Here is a 23,858-nt window from a genome sequence, read left to right as displayed (position 1 = left end):
GAGACTGTCTGTACTTGTCTTTGGCAGAAAATGGCACTCAATGAGATCAGCACCGGGAGAACAGGGTGGTACCCAGGAGAGAGGTTAGTACTTAGGGAGAAACGTGTACCTGGTCAGGTACTGAGAAGGTCCTTACTCAGAGAGGGCATGATACCCAGGGGGTGGTGGGACCCAATGGGGAGATTTGGGCCTTGGAGATGCTCCTCGCCTGATTTAGGTTATAAATAGGGGCCTGATGGCCAAGGTCATATGAGATGCAAAGAGATGGCTTGTGCACTTCTTTATATCTTTTTGTATTGAAATAAAGAGCGACAGTGCGTCCTAAACCTTAAGTGCTCTGCCCACGCATAGGTGTTTTAGAACATCCATTTGTCCACAATGGTTTTAGGTTTCTGCCCAAGGAACACTAGTTAAAATTAAAGTCAACATTATTGTGATCAAACTGATCTCATATTTCTCCTGCCTGGAAATACCTACAATTCCTTAAAACAATGTTTCAATTTACCACAAGTCCGGTGGCATTTTAAAGTGTAATAAAAAACCCACCCTCCTTTTCCTGTCTCCCACTCCTGGTGTTTTGGAGACGGCAGCACACACACGGACTTTCAATCAAGGGGAGGCTGTTGGTCATTTATTCTGTGCACCTCTATCTTTGCTGAAGCGAAGTGCTGTGATAAACCTACAGACGCTGGTGACTCAGGTTGGACCATGGGAAGGAAGTGGGTGAGTCCTAGTTGAATGACTTTGCCGTGTGCTTTCATATCCACCCGACGTGTTCCGGAGATTGAGTGAGAAGGATCATTAAGTCAGCTTGGATTAGGAGCTCTTCATTCACCTAGTAAGCTCCATGACCTGTCTTGCTTCCATTGTGCCTGCATTCTCACTTGTGGTCAGGTGCAATTTCAATTTGGCAGGTACATCTCAATCTGTTAAATTAGTGAACTACTTTCATGCTAGTTGCCACATAACCACTACCTGGACACTTCCCAACCTCCCCAAAGGCCTGTGTCTAATTGGTCGGTGCCTGTTATTACATGGATTGTCCAATAGCTGTCACTTCCGCTTATAGGGCAATTAAAATAAATTCCCGCCCACATAGGTGGTGGAAGGTGCCATGCCTTCCCTTGTCTGCAAATGTTTCCATGGTTCTTTCAGGATGAAAAGATTTTTGTTTAGGTGATTGAGAAAACCAAATTTAGAGAAGATATTCCATCCTCATGATGCAAGGACCTGAATCTATGTCTGCTGCTTTTTTCTTTTTTTGGTTCTAAAAAAAGTCACTAGAATAATTCAACCAGATAAAATAAGCAGACATGTGGCCTAAAATAAGATGAAGTTTGTACAACGAGGCAGATGCCATCTGGCCCAGTAGCAATTCAGTGAAGGTGGGTTCATTCTCTTTAATGTCGGAACTACCTGGGGCTGTTGTCTATCTGAAGAATCTTGGGGTATGTTGGAGGCAAAATTAAGAAAGCCATTCTAATTCAGATCTGAATCTTGTACCACAGTTGATCACCAGAGGGCACGCCCATATGGGAAATCTGCCCTTAATTTTCATATATTTATCCCTTCCATTTCCTGGTAATACACAATCATTGTAAAAACAATTAGAATACCTAAAAGTATGTATTTTCCCCCATTCCAATCACTGCTAACCATTCCCTTCCCCTTACAAAGAGTCTCTCTTAATGTTTTTTTTTAAACTTTATTTATTTATTTGAGAGAAAGAGAGAGAGAGTGGGGAGGGGCAGAGAAAGCAGGGGGTGAGTGGGAGAGAATCCCAAGCAGGCTCCATGCTGTGAGCATACAGACCAATATGGGGCTCCTTCTCATGAGCCAAGAGATCATGACCCAAGAGGAAATCAAGACTAAGATGCTTAACCGACTGAGCCATCTAGGTGCCCCTCTCTTAATGGTTTGATGTATACCTTTCCTAACCTTTCTTTTTTCTTTTTTTTTTTAAAACTGTTTATTTATTTTTGAGAGAAAGAGATGGAGTGTGAGCAGGAGAGGGGCAGAGAGAGAGGGAGACACAGAATTAGAAGCAGGCACCAGGCTCTGAGCTGTCAGTGCAGAGCCTGACACTGGGATCAAACTCATGAGTGGTGAGACCATGACCTGAGCTGAAGTCGGACACTTAACCAGCTGAGCCACGCAGGCTTTTGTAAATAAACATATATTTAATGTTTAGCATATCAAGCATTCTATCTATAACCCACTTGTTTTTCACTTAATATAGTGGATGGAATGGTTTACTCCCCAGATCCTGTCTCAGAGTTGAGGCACTCATTTCCCTGGTTGTCAGGAAGTTGATTGGTGACAGATCGTAGCCGAGTCCTTCCTTAAGCTTTGCCTTGATCCCAGGGGGCAGCTCCCATCCAGGGGTCCATCAGTGCAGGGTAAAGAGGCTCAGCCTTCACTCTGAAAAGCCTTCCCAGCTTCAGAGTTTCATGTGGGATCAGCTGGGACTGCTGTTCCAAACACGTCTCAGTTTAACTTCTTCTGTTCCTTCCGACTTAGGTGCCTCCTACACATGTGTTGTACCTGAGGGCATTTCCCAGTAAAACTCCAGCCTTCAAACCTCCATCCAAGAGGAGAGCTCCCAGGGACAACATTCCGTCTTCCCAATATCTGTAGAACATTCTACTAGAATCTAACAAATAGGTTTAGTCTCATTCTATTTAATATGGTTTATATTTTCTGTTTATTATTCTTTCTTACTGTTTCCTTCTAATTTTTAATATATTTTGTTTTATTTTACTAGATTCATATGAGTGCTTTGTACTTTTCTTCCTTCTAGATAAACACAGTCTGACAAAAATATCATGAGAGCCACGTATGCAATTTTCTAGCAGCCACAGAGGTATGACACTGAGGGTCATCTTAGAATCTTGACAACCACACACATTAAAAAAGATTTTTAAACAGTGAAATTATTTTTAATAAAAATGGTATTTAATCCAAGATCACTGAAATATTATCAACATATATTCAAAGTAAACATTATGAGGAAAATGTTTAAATTTGTTATTGTTGTATTGTCTTTCAGTTCCAGTATGTCTTTTACATGTACAGCACATCTCAATTTGCAGGAGCTGTGTTTCAAAGGATCAGTAACCACATGTAGCTGGAACACTTCTAGAGGTTTGAAAATCTTCATCAAAATTATATCCGAGGACATTAGTAAAAACGTAAAGAGTCTCCGAAAATTCCCTCTTCCAGAAAAGCAACAAGAACATTGGCAAATAATTTCAGAATTGACTTTTTCAGAACTCTGGAAATTAACCAAAGCCTTGCAGCAAGTTGCAGAGCATGCATTCAAGAAAAACAGCTGAATCTTAGTATGAACAATGAGCTTTGTGTCACTTTAACTCGCCCTCTTCCCATGTCCCCTCCCCAGCACTGCCACAGCCTGGAAATCCAAGAGCCTGCAGTCACAGTGAACTCTAGCAGCCTGGTTGCCCCTGGGGAGTGGGGGGTGCAGAATGGGGCTGGAGCTCCTTCAAAGCCCCGTGCTCAGAGAATTGTCATTATTTGACCTGTCTGATGGTTCCTTGGAAGACCTCATTTGCAAAGCTGTCTTTATTTGATCTGACTCAGAGCCCATCTAGCACAAACAGCCTTTTCCCCAGGGGTGTGTGTTGAAAAGAATCAGAGGCAATTATTGAACATCACAGCTCCTTGAGGTGGCAGAAAACAGTTGGGACAAACAATAGGCTAACCAAAAGGCTTAAAAGGAAAAGCCGAAGAAAGGATGTCCATAGGGGGCTTTGAAAATCTCCAACATATCCCTGGGAACGTAGAAGGCCATGCAAATGTGTAGGACTATGTGCCTGCACAGGGCTGTTATGTGTGTTTAGGAAAGACCTGAGAGGTCCCTAGCTCTCCGCACTGGCTAAGATGGAGCTGTGGGTGTTTGGCTAAATGTCTTGGCAAGGACTGGGGGCATTATTGGTTCTAGTCATCTAAAGAAGTCCCTGTTGTATCATTAACGGATCACTAAGTTAACTGATCAGAGACTTTAGTGGCCTCATGCAGTAAAGAATACACATTTTACAGAATTAGTGCAGAAAATTCAATAAATAAACCAACACAAAACAAACAAGAAGCCTGGGATGAGATCTGATTAGCAAAGTCGCTACATTATATTTTTCAAAATGTTCAGTCTTCAACAAAAAATTATGAGACAGGCAAAGAAACAAGAAAGTAGGTCCCATGTGGGGCGGCTGGGTGGCTCAATCGATTGAGCGTCCAACTTTGGCTCAGGTCATGATCTCGCGGTTCATGGGTTCGGGCCCCGCGTCGGGCTCTGTGCTGACTGCCAGCTCAGAGCCTGGAGCCTGTTTCAGATTCTGTATCTCCCTCTCTCTCTGACCCTCCCCTGCTCACACTCTCTCTCACTCTCAGAAATGAATAAAACGCTAAAAAAAAAAGAAAGAAAGAAAGTAGGTCCCTTTCACAAGAAAAAAAGAGTCACTAGAAATAGTCTCTAAGGAGATACAGAAATTGAATTTCTCATACAAAGTAAATCGGTTTTTTTGTTAAATATCTTTATAAAGATGCAACTAAAGGGAACCATGACTAAAGAAATAGATGGGGAAAAAGTCATACATATAAAATCTTCAGGAATTCCCAAAAAAGAAAAGATCAGTATAAAAAAATCAATTGCACTTCTACACACTGGCAATGGACAATCCAAAAATGAAATTAAGAAAATAATTCCATGTACAATAGCACCCACAAAAATACTTAAGAATAAATTTCACAGGAAAAGCACAAGGCTTGCATGCTGAAAACTGTAAAACATCAGGGTAAGAATCCACAGAAGAGTTACACAATGGAAAGATGTCCTGTGTTCTGGATCAGAGAAAGGCAATACCACCTAAATTGATTTTTAGGTTCACCACAATCCCTATCAAAATTCCAGCTGCTGCTCTTTGCAGAAATTGACAAGTCGATCCTAAAACTCATATAGAAATGCAAGGGATGAGTAAAAGCTAAAGCAATTCTGAAAAAAAAAAAAATAAAAGAAGAAAGTTTGAGGATTCACATTTCCCAATTTCAAAACTTAAAGCTGCGTAATCATGATGGTGTGGTGCTGGCATAGGGATAGACTAGACAATGGAACAGAACTGAAAATCCAAGAATAAACCCATACATTTAGGGACATGCATTTATTTTCAATAAGACTGAAGACAATTCAGTGGGGAAAAGTAATCTTTTCAACAAATGGTGCTGGGACAACTGGATATCCATATGTATAAAAAACGAAAGTGGATGCCCTAGCTCATACCACTTTTAAAAATTTAACTCAAAATGAATCAAAGACTAAATGTAAGAGCTAAATCTATAAAGCTCTTAGAAGAAAACATAGGTATGAAAGAATATCATACTGCATATTGCTAGTCCAGGAAAAGATTAAAATTAGAAATCTGAGATATGGTTTCTATTGAATGCATATTGCTTTCATACCATTGTAAAGTCAAAAAATCATAAATCAAGCCATTGTAAGTTGGGGACCGTTTGTACATTAGCAAGATATGGTATCCAGAATATATAAAGAACTATCATTAGTCAACAATGAAAAGACAACCCAATTTAAAAATGGGCAAAGAATTGAATAGACATTTCTCCAATGAAAATATGTAAATAGGTAACAAGCACATGAAAATATGCTCAATATTATTAGTCATTAGGGAAATGCAAATCAAAACCACAATGAAATGCTACTTTACACCCACTAGGATGGCTATAATTAAAGACAGATAATAACACGTGTTGACAGGGATGTGGAAAAACTGACCCCTATACATTACTGATAGGAATATAAAATCAATTGTGCAGTTACTCTGGAAAAAAGTTTGACAGTTTCTCAAAAAGTTAAACACAGAGTTTCCATATGACCCAGAAATTTCTCTCCCAGGTACATACCCAAGAAATGATAACATATGTTCACACAAAAACCTGTACGTGAATGCTCATAGCATCATTATTCATAGTTTCCAGAAAAGTGAAAACAGCACAAACTCTATCAATTGATGAGCTGATGCACAAAATGTGGTATATCCATATAATGGACTATTACTCAGCTTTTAAACTGAGTGAAGTACTGATTTGAGGTACAACATGGATAAATCTTAACAACATCATGAGTAATGAAAGAGGTCAGATATCAAAGGCCACAAATTGTTTGATTCCATTAGTATGAAATGTCCAGAGGAGGCAAATCTGTAGAGATAGAAAGTACACTTGTGGCTGCTGGGGGCTGGGGTTGGGGAAGGGAGAAATAGAGCATGGTTGTTAATGGACATAGAGATTCCTTTGGGGCAATTGTTGCTCAACATTATGAATATACTAAAATATAATAAATTGAACATTTTACAAAGGTGAATTTTCTGCATTGTAAACTATGTCTTAATTTAAAAAATAAGAGTAAGTTTAAGAAAAAAGATGCAAGAAAAAATCATTCTATTAGATATTCTTACAATTAAAATTTTTTTTAATGTTTTTATTTATTTCTGAGAGAGAGAGAGAGAGCGTGAGCAGGAGAGGGTCAGAGAGAGAGGGAGACACAGAATCTGAAACAGGCTCCAGGCTCTGAGCTGGCAGTCAGCACAGAGCCCAATGAGGGACTCGAACCCACAAACCGTGAGATCATGACCTGAGCTGAAGTCGGCCAGGCGCCCCTAGATATTCTTACATTTTTAACAAACCTATTTTAACCTACATTTATCAATCAACATCAAGAATTAAATAGCATTTATTACTCCTCTTCTTTTCTATTATCTCCACAACCTGAGAAATTTGCTTTACTCTTGCTCTCCCTACTCAACTCTCTATATCCTAGATTTTGTTGTTGATGATGATAATGGAAATAATATAATTATTACTTGTTGAGTGCTAAGTGCCTAGTACCATATTTATATGTGTCATCTCATGTTTCCCAAGCTCTTAACTACTGCCTCAAAGTACCTTTCAGACTGTTTAGGAATATTTTTTTAACATTGTTTTCCTCCAACATTTTTTAACATTATTTTAAGCCTCCTTTAAACAATTTAAAATTAAATCATGTAAGTACACTATAATTATTTTTGCATTAGTTTCTTTTTTTAACATTTATTTTTTATTTTTTAAAATATAATTTATTGTCAAATTGGCTAACATACACTGTGTAAAGTGTGCTCTTGGTTTTGGGGGTAGATTCCGTGGTTCATCACTTACATACAACACCCAGTGCTCATCCCAACAAGTGCCCTCCTCAATGCCCATCACTCATTTTCTCCTCTCCCCCACCCCCCCAATCCACCCTCAGTTTGTTCTCTGTATTTAAGAGTCTTTTAGGGGCGCCTGGGTGGTTTAGTCAGTTAAGCGTCCGACTTTCGCTTAGGTCATGGTCTCACGGTTCGTGGGTTCGAGCCCCGCGTCAGGCTCTGTGCTGACTGCCAGCTCAGAGCCTGGAGCCTGTTTCAGAGTCTGTGTCTCCCTCTCTCTCTGACCCTCCCCTGTTCACGCTCTCTCTCTCTATCCTAGAAATAAATAAAAATAAAAAAATAAAAAATAAAAGAGTCTTTTATAGTTTCCCTCCCTCTCTGTTTGTAACTGTTTTTTTCCTCCTTCCCTTCCCCCATGGTCTTCTGTTAAGTTTCTCAAGATCCACATATGAGTGAAAACATATGATACCTGTCTTTCTCTGACTGACTTATTTCACTCAGCAGGATACCTTCCAGTTCCATCCACATTGCTATGAATGGTATAACATTTATTAATTTTTGAAAGACAGAGACAGAGCATGAGTTGGGGAGGGGCAGAGAGAGAGAGGGAGACACAGAATCTGAAGCAGGCTCCAGGCTCCAAGTCGTCAGCACAGAGGCTGATGCAGGGCTTGAACCCATAGGCCATGGACTCACAGACCGTGAGATCATGACCTGAGTCAAAGTCGGACGCTTAACCAACTGAGCCACCCAGGCGCCCCAGCATTGGTTTCTTAAAGCTATTTTCCTTCTGTGGCTTCTATGATAGTACATACTCCCTGTGTTCTCTTATCTCTAGGAGACTCCCTCTCATTTTCTTTTTCCTGACTCTTACATATTGGAGTACCCCAAGACTGAGTCCTCAGACTTCCATCTTCACTTACCTCATACCTTAGGTGATCTCATTTGGTCCCATGTCTTTACACACCGTCTTTCACAGATAATTCTAGCTTTGTACCTCCAATCTTGACCTCTCAACACCACTCACCAGGGGCGCGTGGATGACTTAGTCGGTTAAGCGGCCGACTTTCGCTTGGGTCATGATCTCGCGGTTTGTGGGTTCGAGCCCCGCGTCGGGCTCTGTGCTGACTGCCAGCTCAGAGCCTGGAGCCTGTTTCAGTCTGTGACTCCCTCTCTCTCTGACCCTCCCCTGCTCACGCTGTCTCTCTCTCTCTCTCCTAGAAATAAATAAAACATTTAAAAAGAAAAAAATAAACTCCACTCACCAATTTGACATGTCCAGTAGGGATATCAAAAGCTAACATGTCTACAAAACTAAACTCTTAATTCTTTCCCCAGATTTGGTCTTCTTCTGGTGTTCTCCACCTCCTTGAATGGCACCCTGTTAATCCTCTTACTCAGGTCAATCACGTCCAAATCAAACTCAATTCCCTGCTTTCTCTCATACTCCCACATTCGATTCCATAGTAAATTCTGTTAGTTCTATCTTCAAAGCAAATCTCCAGTTCCTCTATTAATATCATTCTGGTCCAAAGCAACATCACGTCTCTCCTGGATTATCATAATAGATTCTTTTTTTTTTTTTTTTAATATTTTTAATTATTTCCGAAAGAGACCGTGTGAACAGGGGAGGGTCAGAGAGAGAGGGAGACACAGAATCCGAAACAGGCTCCAGGCTCTGAGCTGTCAGAAGAGAGCCCGACGTGGGGCTCGAACCCACGAACCGCGAGATCATGACCCAAGCCGAAGTCAGAGGCTTAACCAACTGAGCCACCCAGGTGCCCCATCATAATAGATTCTTAACTGTCCTGATTCTTTCCCTTTTGCCTTTCTACAATCTTGTCTCCAAATCAAAGAAAGAGTGAATTTTTTCCCTATTGTTTCTCATCACACTAGAATATAATCTAAAGTCCTTCCCATGGTCTACAGATCTTAGGTGATCTGGTTTCTTGGTACCTCTGTCCTTCTACCTCCTACTATTCTCCTTACATTCACTTGACTCCAGCCACACTGCCTCCTATTGTTTCTTAAGTTTTCCAAGACCACATCTGCTGTTATGGTGCTTGGAACACTTCCCCCACACATCCTCATGGCAGCCTTCCTCACCTCATTTGGTCTTTGATCCAGTGTCTCCTCAGAGATGCCATCTCTGACCACCACCATCAATAATAGAAGCTTTTCCCATTCACTCTTTGTTCTACATTGTTTTTCTTCATAGCACAGGTACGTTCATTGACTTTGTGCTGACAAGAGTGCAGATATGATAAGGATATATACTTTGTTTTATTTACTCCTATATGTTTAGCATCTAGAATAACCAAATAGGTGGTTTTATTGTTTACTATCAAAGTAAAAAAGATGGGTAAGAGCAGTGGCTGTATAGTCAACCTCACGGGTCCAAAGATTAGCTTTGCCAAAAGGCTGTACAACCTTGAGCAATTTATTCTTATGTCATGATTTCTTCATCTATATAATGGAGCTAATATATGTCATATCCATGGTTATAGTGGGGCAGTTAAATGAGATATTATATGTAAAGTTGTTTAGAATAGTATTGGAGACAGAGTAAGCCTTTAATAAACTTTGACTATTATTATTATTACACACTTGGCTTTTTGTCTTGATGTCTTTATTTGGATTCTTCTTTATTATTTGGTTAGGTATAGTCTTCAGTAATTTTCTCAGAAAAAGTAAGGGGATGTGATTGCTCTATTTTTATGCATTCCAAAAATCTCTTCCTTTGATTATCATGTTTGACCCATATTAAGTGCTGAATAACATATACAAAATCTTTCCTTTCTTATCATCCTTATTCTGATCCATTCTCTCTGGATTAAGAAAACTTCTTTAGACAAGTTCTTCAGAAAGATTATGGGGTGATATGTAATTTGAATCTTTGTATGTCCAAACCTGTCTTTTTCTGATCACAAGAATCCTAGTTGGGCTGGGAACAGAATTCTAGAATTCCCTCTGCATTCTGTCAGTGTTGTTTTGCTCTTCCAGGCTTTGAAAACTGCAGATGAGACTTTCAACGTTGGTCTTCAGTAAGTAGTCTTCTGTTTTTGTTTGGAAGTGTGTAAGATTTTTATCTTTAGCTCTGTGACAATATAGATGGAACTGGAGAATGCTATGCTAAGTGAGATAAGCCAGACACAGAAAGATGAATACTGTGTGATCTCACTTATATGTGGAAATTTTTAGAAGTTAAATTCACAAAATGGTGGTTGACAGGAGTTGGGAGGTGGGAAAAATGGGAGATGTTGGCCAAAGGGTACAAAATTTCAGTTGTAAGATGAATAAGTTCTGGGGACCTAATGTATAGCATGGTGACTGTAGAACTAATATAGTTAATAATACTGTACTGTTATAGTTGAAATGCGCTAAGAGAGTAGATCTTAAATGTTTTCATCAAAAACAAGTGAACAGGAAAAGGTAACTGTGTGAGGTAGTGGGTGTGTTAATTAGCTTGATTGTGGTCATCACTTCACAATGTGTATGCATATCAGGTTCTAATATTTTATGCCTTAAACATATGGGGAAATATATTCTTTGGTATTTGAGGAATAAAAAATGGGGAAAATAAATCTCACCATGGCAGGGTTCATTGTTTTCTTTAATATTCCTGCTACATGTATTTGGTGGGTCCCTTTTGATATAAAAATCCAACTCTTTCTTTAAGGGAGTGTTTCTAAAAAAATTATGTAATGGATTATGGTTCTCCTTTCAAGTGAATTATCATCTATTGGAACTCATTTAAGTGGCTGACTCTCTTAGATTTCTACTCATATTTTATATCTTAATCTTAAAATGTCCATCTCCTGGTTTTCTTTTATTTTTTAGTTGCACATACACTGAATTTGTTTTTGCTATTTAGCACCCCCATTAAGATTATTCTGATGTACTTAAAATTTTTTTTAATGTTTTATTTATTTCTGAGAGACAGAGAGAGAGAGTGAGTGAGTGAGCAGGGGAGGATCAGAGAGAGAGGGAGACACAGAATCTGAAACAGCCTCTGGGCTCTGAGCTAGCTGTCAACACAGAGCCCGACGCGGGGCTCGAACTCACGAACTGCGAGATCATGACCTGAGCTGAAGTCAGATGCTCAACCGACTGAGCCACCCAGGTGCCCCTGTACTATTTTTTTAAACTTCCAAATATCTTCTCTATTTTTATAGTAGTTTGCCTTATGGATCTAAATTTTTAACAAATATCAGTGAATGCTATAGACTAAATGTATATGTCACCCCACAATTCATATGTTGAAACCTAATCCCCAATGTGATGGTATTGCAAGTGGTGCCTTCTGAGGATGATTAGATCATGAGGGTGGAGCTCGGTTGAATGGGATTTTTTTTCTTTTATAGTTTATTGTCAAGTTGGTTTCCATATAACACCCAGTGCTCATCCCAAAAAGTGCCCTCCTCCATGCCCATCACCCCGTTTCCCCTCTCCCCTTCCTGCATCAGCCCTCAGTTTATTCTCAGTATTCAAAAGTCTATCATGGTTTGCCTCCCTCCTTCTTCCCAACTATTTTTTTACCCTTCCCCTCCTCCATGGTCCTCTGTTAAGTTTCTCCTGTTCCACTTATAAGTAAAAACATATGGTATCTGTCTTTCTCTACCTGACTTATTTCACTCAGCATAACACCCTCAAGTTCCATCCACATTGTTACAAATGGCCAGATTTCATTCTTTCTCATTGCCATGTAGTATTCCATGGTATAGATAAACCACATCTTCTTGATCCATTCATCAGTTGATGGACATTTAGGTTGTTTCTGTGATTTGGCTATTGTTGAGAGTGCTGCTATGAACATTGGGGTCCATGTGCCCCTATGCATCAGCACTCCTGTGTCCTTTGGGTAAGTTCCTAGCAGTGCTATTACTGGATCATAGGGGAGTTCTATTGTTAATTTTTTGAGGAACCTCCACACTGTTTTCCAGAGGGGCTCCATCAGTTTACATTCCCACCAACAGTGTAGGAGGGTGCCTGTTTCTCCACATCCTTGCCAGCATCTAGAGTCTCCTGATTTGTCCATTTTAGCCACTCTGAACAGTGAGAGGTTGTATCTCAGTGTGGTTTTGATTTGTGTTTCCCTGATGATGAATGATGCTGAGCATTGTTTCATGTGTCTGTTGGCCATCTGGATGTCCTTATAGAGGAGTGTGGAGTTTGGTGAGCTCCTTATAGATTTTGGATACTAGCACTTTATCCAGCATGTCATTTGCAACTATCTTTTCTCATTCTGTCAGTTGCCTGTTAGTTTTATTGATTGTTTCCTTTGCCGTGCAGAAGCTTTTAATCTTGATGAGGTCCCAATAGTTCATTTTTGCTCTTGATTCCCTTGCCTTTGGGGATGTGTCAAGTAAGAAATTGCTGTGGTTGAGGTCAAGAAAGTTGTTTCCTGCTTTTTCCTCTAGGGTTTTGATGGTTTCCTGTCTCACATTCAGGTTCTTCATCCATTTTGAGTTTATTCCTTGTGTATGGTGTAAGAAAGTGATCTAGTCTCATTCTTAGGCATGTTGCTGTCCAGTTTTCCCAGCACCATCTGTTAAAGAGGCTGTCTTTTTTCCATTGGATGCTCTTTCCTGCTTTGTCAAAGATTAGTTGGCTGTACATTTGTGGGTCCAATTCTGGGTTCTCTATTCTATTCCATTGGTCTATGTGTCTGTTTTTGTGCCAATACCATACTGTTTTGATGATTACAACTTTGTAGAAGAGGCTAAAGTCTGGGATTGTGGTGTCTCCCATTTTGGTTTGCTTCTTCAGTATTACTTTGGCTGTTCAGGGAGGGGAGGGACCCCCCCCCTCTGCAGATGGGATTAACGTTCTTGTACAAGAGATCCCAGAGAACTTCCTTGACCTTTTTACCACATGACTTCAGCAAGAAGTCAGCTTTTTGTGAACCAGAGAGAGTGCCCTCCGCAGGCACTGAATCTGCTGGCACCTTGATCTTGAACTTCCCAAGAGCTGTGAGAAATAATTCCTATTGTTCATAAGCCACTCAATCTACAGTACTTTTGTTATAGCAGCCTGAACAGCCTGAGACAAGGATGAAAACTCAAATTTCTTATAAAGGTCTCCCATGGTTTTGTAGTATTCCCAATGCCTTCGTGGTTTTCCTTCTCTGATGAATCTCCAAATGGGTTTACCTGAACCATTGTACGAGGCTAATACACTGTGGAATTGCATGGTGACTTCTGGAGTTGTCTTTCCCCTTCATCCCCATTGTATCATATCTGGATAATATTAATCAGAGTGTGTAATAAAAGGATAGGGCTTTTCTTAGTTCCAGTTAGAAGTAGTTTTCTTCCTTATTTTAGTTTTATTTTGCTTATTTGCTTCTCAACATTTTAAAAAATAAATCGTAGCTTCATTGTTTAGCTTTCATATGTAAGCTTATTAAGTTCAGATTTTAATATTTATGACAATAGAGACAGTGAAGGCTGGTGTAAAAGGGTGATGCTCTTTTATTATTGAAGAGCTGGAATATGAACGGTTTTAGTCGTGCTTTTATTTTTCCTATCCTTAGTATGTTATTTTACTGTTTCATCAATCAAACAGTGATGCTGCGATATTGTGACTTTTTTGGTGATACTTCTGTATTATTGAGTTTGTAGGACTATATGATTAGTCTCTCAGTCAGTATTCTTTTTTAACTGGGCCCTTCTGTATAATTATCACCATCTGAGTGCTATGGGAAATTTGAAAATGTCTTTGTTCTTACCTTCAGAACAGACAGTTTGATTAGAGGGCACAAAACAATAAAACAGAAAAAGTGTATGATTAGGAACAAATTGGAGATAAAAAGAGATTAGAGATAAAAATATATAGATGTCCTGAGAAGAAAGAAACTAGTGCAGGATGAGATAGTCATCAAATTCTACACGAAACTTGTATGGAGTCTTAATGGATGAGCATCATTTGAAAAGCCAGGGAAGTGAAGTCTGGCTTTCCAGGTGAGAGGAACAACAAAGGAAACNAGAGTCAGAAATTAAAAACAGGGACATTGCTGCAGATCCCATCAGCATCAAAAAGATAAGTGTTGTTTTTTCATTTTAAGGAGGAGATTTTTGAAAAGACTTTATGTCAAAAATGAAGCAGGAAGTTCCTAGAAAATTTCCACATATCAAAATAGACTCAAGAAAAACATATTATCTGAATAACTATTAGAGAAATTGAATTATTATTTAAAACCTCCTTTCAAGGAAAACTCTAGTCCCTGAAATCTTCAATGGTGAATTCACCCAAACATTTAGAGAATAACACCAATCTTACACAAATGGTCTCAGAAAATAGAACAAGAAAAAGTAATCTAGCACTTGTTATATGAGGAAAGCATAACCTTAATGCCAAAACTTGACAAGGAAGGAAAATTCAGGTCAATCTGACAGCAGAAACCACAAGGAAAAATCCCAAACAAACACTGGCCAACCAATTCAGCATTAAGTAGAAGATAATTTCATGACCAAATTAAATTAGCTCCAAGAATAACATTTGAAAATAAATCAATATAAGTTACCACAGGAACAAATAAAACTATGATTATCCCAGACTGCAGAAAATATCTTTCAAGAAATTTTATCATCCTTTTAAAGAGTACACTTATCATGATGAGCACTAGTAATGTGTGCAATTGTTAAATCACTGTATTGTACACCTGAAGCTAATATAACATTGTACATTAACCATACTAAAATTAAAATAAAAACCTTAATAAAATATTATCACCCATACAAAAGTATTCTTAGAAAATTGGGAATAGGGGAGAATTTCCTCAATCTGGTGAAACTTACCTTGAAAAAAAACAAACGCTATAGCAAATGTCTTACTCATTGGTGAAATGTTCAAAGATTTTGCTTTGAAAGTGGGAAAAAGGCAAAAGTGTCCACTTTTATTCCTATTCAACACTGTACTGGAGCTCCCACCCAATGAAAAAAAGCCAGACATGGAAATGAAAAATATATTAATTTAGAAGAAAAATATAAAACTCTCATTATTCACAGATGATATCATAGGATGTGTAAAATATCCAAAAGAACCTACAGGTGTAGGAATTCAAAGGATCAAGAATAGTAAAGCACTTTTTAAAATTCTAAATAAAAAATGTTTAATTCCAGGGTAATTAACAGACAGTGTTATGTTAGCTTTAGGTGTAAAATATAGTGATTTAACAATTCCACACATTACTCAGTGCTCATCAAGATATGTACTCTTTGACCCCCTTTATCTATTTTACCCTCCCCCCACCTCCCCTCTGTTAACCATCAATTTGTTCTTTAGAGTTAAGAGTCGGTTTCTCGGGGTGCTTGGGTGGTTCAGTTGGTTAAGTCTCTGACTCTTGATTTCAGCTCAGGTCATGGCCTCACAGTTTGTGAGAATGAGCCCCCCATCAGCCTCTGCGCTGACAGCATGGAGCCTGCTTAGGATTCTCTCTCTCCCTCTGTCTTTCTCTGTCTTTCCCTCTCTCTCAAAATAAATAAGCATTTTTTTTAAAAGAAAATTTTTTAAAGAGTCTGTTTTTTGGTTTGTCTCTTCTGTTTCCTCTGTTCATTTGTTTTGTTTCTTAAATTCCATATATGAGTGAGATCATATAGTATTTGTCTTTCTCTGACTAGCTTCTTTTGCTCATCATTACACTCTCTAGATCCATCGATGTTGTTGCAAATGGGAAGATTTCATTTTTTATGGCTGAATAATATTCCATTGTGTATAATATACCACATCTTCTTTATCCATTCATCCATCAATGAACACTTGGTCAGCTTTCATAATTTGGCTATGGTAAACAATGCTGCAATAAACATAGGGGTGCATATGTCCTTTTGAATTTGTGTTTTCATATTCTTTGGGTAAATACCCAGTAGTGCAATTACTGGATCATATTTTTAATTTTTTTAGAAACCTCCATACTGTCTTCCACGGTACAGTGCACAAGTTTACATTCCCACCAACAGTGCACGAGGCTTCCCCTTTCTCCACATCCTCACCAACACCTGTTATTTCTTATGTTTTTGATTTTAGCCCTTCTGACAGGTGTGGAGTAATAGCCCATTGTGGTTTTGATTTGCATTTTCCTAACGATGAGTGATGTTGAGCATCTTTTTATGTGGCTGTTGGACATCTGGACATCTTCTTTGGAGAAATGTCTATTCATGTATTCCGTCAAATTTTTAATTGATTTTTTTGGGGAGAGTGCGGAGTTGTAGAAGTTCTATATATATTTTGGGTACTAACCCTTTATCAGATCTGTCTCCCATTCAGTGGATTGTATTTAGTTTTGTTGATCATTTCCTTGCCTGTCAGAGCTTTTTATTTTGTAGTCCTAATAGTTTATTTTTGCTTTTTTGTTCTGCTTGCCTCAAGAGGCATATCTATAAAAATGTTTTTACGGCCAGTGTCAGAGATGTTACCGCCTGTGCTCTCTTCTAGGATTTTTATGGTTTCAGGTCTCACATTTAGATCCTTAATCAATTTTGAGTCTGTGTATAGTGTAAAAAAGTGGTCCATTTTCATTTTTCTGCATGTTGCTGTCCAGTTTTCCCAACACCATTTGTTGAAGAGACTGTCTTTTTCACATTGCATATTCTTGCCTCCTTTGTTGAATATTAATTGACCATATAATTATGGGTTTATTTCTGGGCTTCCTATCCTGTTCCATTTATCTATGTGTCTGTTTTTGTTCCAGCACAATACTGTTTTGATTACTACAGCTTTGTAATATAAATTGAAATCTGGAATTGTGATATCTCCACCTTTGGTTTTCCTTTTCAATATTGTTTTGGCTATTTGGGGTCTTTTGTAGTTCCATACAAAGTTTAGAATTGCTTGTTCCAGTTCTGTGAAAAGTGCTGTTGGTATTTTTATAGGGATTGCATGAAATCTGTAGATTGCTTTGGATAGTATGAACATTTTAACATTTATTCTTCTAGCAAAGCACTCTTAAGAAGAATAATAAAACAGAAGGATTTGCTCTATTGGATACTGAGTCATTATAAAACCAAGTAATTAATTACAAAAAGAATGATTAAATACACCAGGATACAGGTAAATTATGGCGTGTTGAGTAGCAGTTTTAAAAAACAAAATAGATTTTTACATAGTGACACTGGGGAGTTTTTGAAGACATATTATTACCGTTGAGAAAATGAAACTATTTGCAGGTTGCAGGATGGTACACACAATGTGGTACATTTATATCAAAACAAGACAGTACCATATATTTTTAGATATATAGTCATACATGTATAAGCATAAGAAATAATTCCAAAATATCCATATCAATTTAAAAATAGTGGTTACCTCTAGGGTGAGGGCTGGATGCTGTTGGGAGAAACTATATGTATGATTTTGTATAACTAAAACAAACCAAAAAGAAGGGAGGGAGGGAGGGATGGAGGGTTGGTGGGAGGAAAGAAAGAAGGAAGGAAAGAAAGTAGGAATGAAGGAAGGAACGAAGGAAGGGTGGGAGGGAGGAAGGAAGGGTGGGAGGGATGGATGGAGAGAGGACCAAGCTGAGAATTTTGAGTCAAGCCACCCAAGATCCTGATGGAGATGGTCTAGAGGGGCTTCATATGGAATATTTCCTAGATATTTTTTCCTACTTCCACTGTTCCACTAAGTCTCAAGAATTAGTTCCTTTCTTCCTTCCCCATTAGAAGAAAATTCCCGCTAGAATACAAGCTCTATGAGAAGAAGGGTTTTATCTAACCTTTTCACTGCTGTATCCCCAGTGTTAACATGATGTCTGGCACTTAGTAGGCACCAAGGAAAAATTAGTTCCGTAGGCACTGAATAGATAAACTTAATGCTACTCTCTCAACAGCTTATTTAATGTTGTATCCAAGGTGACCAAGATGATTACCTGCATTTATTATGAATTATATAAATAAATGCATTAAATATGATACTAACTCAACAACAAGAATGATGTGTTACTTTTATATAGTTCATTTACCAAACGCTAACTACATACCACACATTGTTGAGCCTGGGTAATAAAATATATTCTTATCTCAAGGAGCAAGTGTGTGTGTGTGTGTGTGTGAAAGAGAATACAGGTCAGTAAATTATGTCACCACACTGTGTAGTAAATACAATTACAAAGGTAAACACAGATGCTAGGACATAGAGGAAGGACAGTTCAATCCAGAGAGGTTGGGGTGGGGTGTTAGGGAAAGCTTTCAAGAGGAGCTGAGAGTGCAGCTGAGTTAGGAAGAACATATTTATCCAAAGAAACAGAGAAGCCTATATGAATCTGGGAAGCAACTCATCAAAGGCAGGGACGTGCAAGGTCATGGTAAAAGTCAGAGATGCAATGAGAGATTAATAGAGAAGTGACCTGATTAGGACATTTGAGAAGGAGCACTCTGGGAGCCACAGAGTGAAAGAAGGAAGACTCAGTTCAGCGAGGAGTGATTGGAGGAGTCAATTCGAGGACCCCGGAGGGAGGTGGGTCAGAAGGAAGGGGTGGTTTTGAAAGCTACTTGGTGACTGATTGGATGGGAGGGAAGAAGTAAGGGCAAGCCTAGGAGAGCTGCCTTTCTGGCCGAAGATCTGGGTGTTTGGTGGTGCCACTCACAGGATGAGGGGCTGGGGGAGGTGCAACCCAAAGGGGGGGATGCTGGCTTTGGCTGGACTGCTGCATCCAAGCCGCATTTGGAATTCCAGACCTGAATGTGGGCCTGGAGCCCAGCAGAAAGATCTGGGCTGGGAGAAGATATAGACACCAGCAGGGCCTGGGGAGTGGAACCCAACCGCGTGAGGAGAGAGCTCAGGAAGGGAGGTGAGGGCACCCTGGAAGCACGGGAAAAGGAGAAGCAGAGAGGTGGCCCAAAGCCTGCCAGATGCTAGCAGGTGGAGGTGGAACCAGAATTATGGTTTGAAGGAACCAAAGTCAGATGTACAAGGACCTCACTACCGGACATAATTGAAACATGAAAGAATGTCCAATAAGTGTGTACATCAAAAGGACACAACCCAGGATGGCCTGAAGTGGGGGTAAGGGGCTGGGGTAGGCAGTCTGGAATGAAGCAGGAGCAGGTGCTGGAACTCCCTTTTTATATGATGCTCTAAATGAGGTGTAGGGCACGGCGGCCTCCAGGAGCCGTCGGGGTGGGGCACTTTCTCTCCTTCAGTAACTTTCCATGCCACCTGCCGGGTGATTAGAGCTTCTCCTTTAAATGTTATGCCCCTGGGATCGTGGCCTTCACCTGTCCTTCTGTAATTCACTGCTATATAGCACTCGAGCAATCAGCTGCTAAGGGTGATGCAGCTCTGGGGACGCCACCATCCGCACATGGGCAATTACACATGGACTCATTACTCACGTTCTTTGGCACAGATTTTCACATAAATCAGGTGTTTCCAATCATCCCCAGGTCCTCTTCCTAGATCCTCTGACCTCTCACCCAAGCCCTGGGGAAGGGTTGTTGCAGTTTCTGGGGTGCTGAGAGCAGAGGGTCCTTGCTCTTTGGATCTCAGTTTCCCCTGGTTCCGATTCTACTCTGCTCCACACTGCCAGCATGCCCTAGAGTGGCAATAGACCTAAGGAACCATCAATGATTCAAGATGTCCTACTTTGGGACGCCAACTAGAGGAAGCATTCCTAACTGCACAAAAATCTGATGCAGGAGGATGTTCATCTTGGAATCAGCTATAAGAGTGAAGAGCAAAAGAATGGGAACCGAAGAGTCCAAAAGGGGATGATTAAGTGGACAACAGGTAGAATATAATGTAACGGTGTTTAATACTAGTCACAAAGGTCAGTTAAGAACATGGAAATACTACTGATTACATACCAAGGAGAAAATAGAACACAGAAATATATATACAGCATGATTAAAACTATGTAAATAAAAACACACATAGGAAGTTTAGAAACAAACCTCTAAAATGTCAACAGTGGCTGGGTTTGGATTGTGGGATTTGGGGCATTTTTTGTTCCTGTTTCTCAAATTTGCTGTAATGAGATTCTATTGATCTTACAATGGGAAAATGCATGTAATAAAAATAACTTTTTAAAACCCTGAAACCTAATTTGATAGAGACCTTCTTTCCTCAGGTTTTCAAGGACAAGGCTACCCTGGTCATCCCTCTCTCTGCCCCCCTCAACCCCCCCTGCACTTGTCTTCTGTGGCCTGGGCTCTATCTATTGATCTGGGGAAGTTCTCAGAAACAGGCTGGGGCCTTATGGCAGACCCTCCACTGGGAACCAGGCCCTCTCCTTGCTCATTTCCACAGCCTGCCCTTGACACTGGTCATGAAGGGGTTGAGGTAGGCTCACAAAGGTGGGCACTCAGCCTCCTGGGGGCCTCTCTGGCTGAGCGCCCCACCCTGGCATGCCAAGAGTGAACCTCCAAGCCATGGGGAAATAACACCATCAAAGACAGGGGGAAACTGCCAGACAGCTGGCCCGGGGAGTATACGAGCCATGACAGGGTGACTGTCCTGACAGAGTTCAGGGGCCAGTCTCTGGCACCCGAGAGGTCTTCCAATAAGAGCAGAGGGAGGAAAGGGAGGGGGGAAGGAGGGGTGGCATACGGGGCTTCAGCTGCAAGAACAGGACAGGCAGCATGGGTTAAAGCTGACTCTCCGCAGGATGGATTTGTAGGAAGAAAAATTCCAACGATGTTGCAATATTATTGCTCTGCACAGCTGTGGATCCAGGAGGAGGGAGGAGAGAATGCCACCATTTTCTATCCCACACTGGGATGGAAAGGCTAGCATCCTTATCCTAAGTTTCAAGCTGTCTTCAAATTCCTCTAGAATGTTTACGTTTCAGACTCCCTGAGGATAATGAGGCTAAAAAGGCAAGGGGTGTGGGGGCAGAAATGGGAGACACCCATGTCCCAAATGGACCCCCTGGCCCCAAGTCTGAGGCTCCTCAAGCCCTCCAGCTCAGACCCCTTTCCCTTCTATTCTCCCTCCCTAGGAACTCAACCTAGCTAAAGACTTCAGCTCCTAGCCATACAGGGACTCACAGGTTGATACTCGCAGCCCACTCTCTAGACAAAATCCTTACCTTGTCCTGCTAACAAATATTTGTTGAGCGCTCCCTGTGCATCAGGCACTGTACCAGGGGCCAGGATCCAAGAGCAATTTGACCACGTCCCTGCTCTCGGGAGCTTGCATTCTGCTGATGGTTCAAAGACACCTCAAACCCATCATGTGCTGAAGGCTGACACTTAGGAAGCCAGGCACAGTTGTAGACACTTTTGTGTACAGGCACACCTTGTAGATATTGTGGTTTCAGTTCCAGACCAACAAAATAAAGTGAATATTGCAATAAAGCAAGTCAGTGGATTTTTTGGTTTTCCACTGCACACAAAAGTTATGTTTCTACTACTCTGTGGTCTCTTAAGTATGCGATAGCAATATGTCTTAAAAAAACAATGTGTATACCTTAATTAAAAAATACTTTAATGCTAGAGAATGCTAACCATCATCTCAGGTTTCATCAAGTTGTAATCAGTGATCACATCACCATGACAAATAACATGAGAAAGTTGGAAATATTGTGAGATTACCAAAATGTGACACAGAGACAGGAAGTGAGCAATTGCTCTTGGAAAAATGGTGCCAATAGACTCGCTCGATGCCAGGTTGCCACAAACCTTCAATTTGTAAGCAACGCAATATGTGCAGAGCACAATAAAGTGAAGTACAATAAAATGAGATACGCCTGTATAAATGTGTTTTATCTTCGCAACAGCCCTGTGACCTAGAGCTATTACTTTCCTCATTTTCAGACAAGAAAAACGATAGAGAGGTTAAGGGACTCGCCTGATGTTGCAATGCTCCTGAGCTCAGGGCTGGGCTGGGGCCTGGGCAGCCTGATTCTCAGTGCCCCACTCTCACTTCAAACATCCTGGCTTTTGGCCCAAACAAGAATTGTGATGTCCCTCTCATGCTGTCTCCCTAACTGTCACCAGTATCTATGCAATGATACAGAACAAAAGCCCAGATGTGCTGTTGACCCCCTCCTCACCCTCACCCTCCACATCCACCCATTCACCAAGCCTTGCTGATTACACTTTTGAAGTTTTTCTTCCAAAGGCAGAAAGGTCACCACGGTGCTTTTGGTCACCATTGCGTCCCCAGTCCTCAGCACCTATAATGACCATTCCACAGTGAGTGAATCAATGAACTCACACACATGTAGGCCTGGGGGGATAGAATCTCCTACCTCTAGATGCATCTCTTTGGTCTGGATGGAGAATGAGCATTCCAGAAGCAAATCATGACTGAGATGGAATCACTTATTAGGTTTGGTAGATGGGAGTCAAAGAAGTTGATTTAGATAAACAAATAAACAAACAAAGACATAAATGCAAAGATTCTAGCACCTGAGGTGGAGAGCACATTCACACGACCTGCTTCTGTTTCCTTGTCTGTCTCTGCAATCAGAATACATGGCAAAGAGTTATTGAACACTTCCCACGTGGCAAGTAGATCTCCATGCTTTCCACATACTTCATGAAATCCTTGCCACAACCCTGTTCCTCAGGTATGATTATGTTACAGATGGGGAAACTAAGGCTCTGAGAATTCAGTTACTTGGTCAAGGTCATACAGCCATGAAGCAGCAAGACCTGGGTCTGGATCCAGGCAGTCGGGCTTAGACTCCATATCCTTAACCTCCAAGCTCTACTTCCCCCAAGCAGTTATCTTTGGCAAGACCTGTCCTGTCTGCAGCTTCTGATGATGGCTCTTTCCTGAGGACTAAGTGTTTGCATTTCATGGCTACACTGTCTTAGATTCAAGGTGGATTTCAAATGAGAGATGAGTGCCAGTGTTGGTGATCACTTGAACTCAGCATGTTTGTCTTCAGGACTTTCTGGCTATGGGCTAGCTGTCTTCCACGGCGGGCACTTATGTCTAGAGAGACAAGATGGGGGTGGGGGGAAGGGGGAACCAGGGTCAGACACTTCATGAGCATAGCAGAGACAGATACATGTAGTCCCAGAGAAACCAAAAATGCACATCTAGCTCCCCAGGAGCCCCAGCGATACATCCTGTTCCCAGATTCTAGGATATAGTCTGGAGTCCTGCAATAAATCCCCATTTTTGCCTGCTCGCTGCCATAACTACAAAATGGTGGTCAATGAGATAGGCAAAAATATAAAATATAAAAAGAGTGTTGCAGACAGCATTCAATTAACCCTAATCTTACAGCCAAGATATTGGCTGAATCTGCCATGTGTATGTATGGGTGTGAGTCTGTTTGGGGTGTGTCTACCCAAGTCAAGTGATAAGAAGTTGAAAGAAGATTCAATTAAAATAGGTTAAAGGAGAAACTTGAAAGCCACCCATAAAACACGTAAGACCGTGTCATGAAATTAGATTCCAGGTGAAAGGTGCGGACACAGAGCTTCCTTTTGACAGGACAAAGTCGAACTCCAATATCCCGACTGGTATATATGACTCAGGTAGAGTCATTCTGGATGTACCAAGCACCCACATCCAGGTCCTGCCTTCACTTTTCTACCAAGAACTTGAATCCATAAGTACTTCAAAATCCTGATTCTTCCAATATTAGACTCAGATGGCCTACGACAGCAAATCTCCTCCGCTTGGTCATCTATCATTCCAGTCTTTTACTATTAAACTTAAATGGCTAATTGACATAAAGAGTTCTGAGACGGT

At 40.5% G+C, this 23,858-nt stretch overlaps 1 protein-coding gene across 1 annotated transcript in view; it reads left to right on the top strand.

Moving 5' to 3' along the window:
• MRPS6 (mitochondrial ribosomal protein S6) overlaps window positions 1–23,858 on the top strand; it is a 138,125-nt gene that overhangs the window by 32,551 nt on the left and 81,716 nt on the right. The window lies entirely within an intron of this gene.

This window comes from Crocuta crocuta, unplaced genomic scaffold, assembly GCF_008692635.1.
Source record: "Crocuta crocuta isolate KB4526 unplaced genomic scaffold, BGI_CrCroc_1.0 scaffold84, whole genome shotgun sequence".
Lineage (NCBI taxonomy): Eukaryota > Metazoa > Chordata > Mammalia > Carnivora > Hyaenidae > Crocuta > Crocuta crocuta.
The sequence above is the reverse complement of the archived record's forward strand: the minus strand, read 5'-3'. Positions and strand labels throughout refer to the sequence as shown.